The following is a 4300-nucleotide window of genomic DNA, read 5'->3' on the forward strand; positions in this document are numbered from 1 at the left end:
AGACTTAAATTTGTCTTTAATATAGAGAGGAACTTATTCCCATTTCAAATAATACCATTCTATTCTGCCCAGAAGTCAGTGACTTCTAATTTCCATTAAAAGACAAGAAGTGTCCTACCCAGCATGAGAATGGTCTTCACCCAGTCGATGTAAATATAGGAGGAATTGTGTCTTTCAGGATGGACGGGTCCTCTAGCAGACAACCACAACACTGACACTTGATCATAGAGGACATGATGTCATTGACAAGTGACCAAATGACATGTACCGTTACCATGATTGAAATCACAGATTTCTCTGGTTTGAGAATTGGGGATGATAATAATCAATACTCAATATATATCATAGGTCCAGTCATTTTTATACATTTTAATGTGGAAAAGTTACATATTACAACTTAAATTACCAGTAATTCTCTGGATACAATCCTGACAAAGAACTGACCCCCAGAGGTCCCGTGCTTTCAGGCAAAACCACAGGACATGAATAAACCTTCGTCACGGCGCTTCCAGCACCAGGAGTCACCCTTAACCTTAGCTCTGTTCAATCTAGGCCTCCAATACATTCGTTCAATAATCCTGAACTGAATTAACCTCATGCACTTAAAATTACATAGGATGCCGACCCATTATTTTCTGTAAATATAATTCAAAGATATGTTCCATGTTCCATGTTTAGTTGTGTTTTCAGAAAACATAGAGAAGTAAAGTGATAGTTCATGACCCCTACCGTAATGAACAAGGGGAACAGCAGGGTTTTTAAAAATTGATTTCAGCAAACTATGAATTTGCACTTACCGCCAGTATTATTGTTTGTGCAACTTAAACTAGTCCTGCAAGTTGCCCAAGGATTCTAAGTCCTGCTCTGTGTAGAGGTACACAAGTGTTGTAATACCTTTCCGCACCCATTCTTTCCCATAGAGAGAAGATTTGCCAATACGCAGTTGTACCGTATACCAGAGGTTGTGGGTTGTATTTCTTCCAAATACCCTCAAGGCAGGACAGAACAGGAGGAGACTGAAGACTTGGGGGCAGAGAGGCAGAAAGATAGGCACATGCTTCTACACTGAACCATGGGGGTGAGCGCTCTGGAAGGTGAAGTTAAAGTCAGAAAGGTACATGTGTAGGTTCGGTATCCCTACGCCTCCCTACGCCTCCCTGCTCCACCCTGCTTTGTAGTTTTTAATGTGCGTCCCAGCACCCATCTACCTCTCCAAAGAAAGAGGCTGCACAAGCGATCAACCCCGTGGTAACACTTTGGTGGGACTGTCACCAGCGGCGGTTGCAAATTGTAGTTGAACTTGGGGGTGACATTAATATATAATACATTAGCCTTTGCCCACAGAGAGAGGTTGAAGGGGTGCTCTTGTCTAGTTTGAATTTCTCAAGTAAATGTTCTATATTTACCTTTATAATGTCTGACTGGTTGGGTGTGAATAAGACCCCAAGATGCCCAATACGCCGGTCCGACTATCTGAAGTTCCCTGCCTGGAATAAAGTTTTGGGACAGTAGCTTATGGTGTTGGGGAAGAGCCTTATTTTTAGACCAATTTATTTTATATCCCAAGAGTCAAGAGAAGTAGTTAATAGCAATGCATGGATGGAAGAATCCACACTGCACACACACACACACACACATACACATGTGTATGTTCACACTGGCTGCCCGCTTGATTTCCCTACATAGAGTTTGCAGGCTACTTGAATGTTGACTTTCTTTTGATTATAAATTAATTTCAGATTTTTTTTCCACATGCAGCTGCTAAAATGGTTAAAAAATATATTTATATTTGTTCATGTCTGTATTTTATTCAGATTCAGTCCAGGCATAGTTTTATATGATATTGCTGCTATGACGTGAATAAGACATCAACAGGTATTTTCTCGGTCTATTTTTACTGGGAGACGCGTCAAGCATTAAAAATAGGCGAGACGGCAAATCTCTAGATCATGCAACGCTCTAACCGTGAACATGGGCGCATGAAAACCAAGATGTTCTGGCCAGTTTGTTCCTGGCCTTACTATCAAATATTCTGTCATATCAATTTATTTTTATGTTAGGTAATGATTTCGTTATTTCATTCTCTCATGGCTCTGATTCTATAGTTTAATTCCCACTTGATTTTTACAGTAAATGATCTCACGTGCTTCCCTTTTTTATTTTGTTTCCCTCTGTTTAGTTTTTGTTCAAGGAAGATGAATAAGGAGGGATCAGATAGTTATATAATATCACTATAATTACTTAATTAATTAATTGTTCTGTTTAAAAAGAAGTGACTACCTTATTTCTTACTGACAGACTTCACCTCATTTTTGGTATTAAAATCAAGTCCACATACATTTGACAGTTACATGTTTTCCACACTTTCATCACTAGAGGGCATTATTGTAGAAGTTTATATGTTTAAAAATAGGTTACTCTTTATTCCTGACTGGGATTTGTAGTTTTTTGGAGGGATGAGGATTTGTACAGTGTATTTTTGTAATAAAAAATTGGCACAAATTTAACAATTAAGTTATTCTGACAGGGTCATATTCCCATTAGCACTCATTTAGAAGCCACAATGTGCTGTACATAGCGTTGGTGCTCTATGTCCTAAAAAAACAGACTGAGCAGACAGTCACAGTGTGTGAAGACAAGGTGAAACACTTCGTACCGAGTTGTGTGGACTCTAAAAGAAGAAGTTAAGAAGGCTTTGGACAAAAAAACAAGTCAGAGATCGTTGCAGGCAGGTAAACAAAACCCAGGAAATATTTCAGAGTTCGGAAAAGAAAAAACATGTGACATGAACAACAGATGGAGATCACTGACTTCATCGCTGTTGTAACAGAGAGGATGTTCAGGTCATGTTTCATCAGTGTGAAGAAATGAAACCATCAGTATGTTTCATAGAGAAATTGTATCTTGTATCTTCTTGCTGTGTCGGCACCTGTTGGTTAAAGACGGGACTGTACAGAACTAGGATCAATATCCTGACTCAGCTTTGCATTTTGTTCAAGAAACAGCCGCACATTCATTTATTGATCTGACTTTACCTGTTCACACACATTTATTATCATGTTTCTTACTCACTTGTATTAATCATACTATTATATACTATTATTATACTTAATTCACCTTTTGCTTTATCATATAATTCACAGAGTGTTTGGGAGCAGTGAACTACACAATAAACTAGCAGTTTAACTACATTCATATGTGCGCAGTGATTCAAATAGTCCAGTTACTTTCTTGTCATTTTGTGTTTTTAACAACTGAAACTACAAATGATTTTGGGCCACAAGAGGAAATGTATTTTTACCTTTGCTTCTCTCTCTTTCATCCTGACCATTGTGAAGTCATACCCAGGTAATGCATTCATCCAGCAGACAGCACCACACACCTGACCTTTGTGTAGTTCATGTGCAAAAGCCAAAGGTGGGTGTTTCTCAGTGCTCACACAGCGACATCCTCATGGATAAACCTCCACAATCATGAATCACCACAGCCATAATTAAGCTGTTATTGTTTACAAAACCAAAGTTTATGTTCCAGCTGAATAGTGGGGTATTTTAGTCTTTTACCAAACAGCTGACATGCGACTTTTATATTTTGTTATAATTTCATAAGACATGTAAAGTGTCAATCTGATCATTCTTTTTACAAAGAAGTTTGACTTTGACTTTGAACTTTTTCTAATTAGCTTTAGTGACTAAACTGGATTCCTCCCGCAGGCGTAGCCAGGCCCAGTCCTACACTGCTTCAAATTAAGAGATGTTGATTGGTCACTAACTGCCAGACTTCAAGACTCATCACTGGGGTTCTCTATGAGTGTTCTTTAAGACTGTAAACTATAACATGCACTGTTTAATGCTCTCTAAAACTGAAGCCATAGAATCTAATAATACATAAGCCCATAATGTATTTAATCTTAAACCTCTGCGTCTAGAAGGTGATCACAAATAATAATAATAATCAACAATAAAAACAATAAATAATCACAAAAAACACAATTTGCAAGTAGCCAAATAAATCAGATCCAGACATTAAATCTCATGGATTAACTAAAAATAAAACCAGCTGTTCTCACTGAGTGTGAGTGAAGTAGGCTGGTAACCAGAGTGTAAGTAACTGAGTGATGAAGTGAAGTGATAGTGAAGTAACTGCTCTCCTCCTGTCCACCAGACCAGCCAATCAGATATAAATAAACTATGATTATTTGAATGTGGCATGTTTATGATTGGTCAAATGGAGAAGGACTAAATAAAATACTTTTCAGTTATTTCAGTTATTTTTTTAAATGTCGGGATGAAGCACCCCC

At 37.9% G+C, this 4300-nt stretch overlaps 1 protein-coding gene across 1 annotated transcript in view; it reads left to right on the forward strand.

Annotated features, from left to right (window-relative positions):
- Nucleotides 1-4300, forward strand: part of syk (spleen tyrosine kinase) — a 37272-nt gene that overhangs the window by 867 nt on the left and 32105 nt on the right. The gene's annotated exons all lie outside the window — the stretch shown is intronic.

This window comes from Seriola lalandi, unplaced genomic scaffold (genome assembly GCF_002814215.2).
Source record: "Seriola lalandi dorsalis isolate HSWRI2012SDOR001 ecotype SW California unplaced genomic scaffold, Sedor1 jcf7180002054939, whole genome shotgun sequence".
Lineage (NCBI taxonomy): Eukaryota > Metazoa > Chordata > Actinopteri > Carangiformes > Carangidae > Seriola > Seriola lalandi.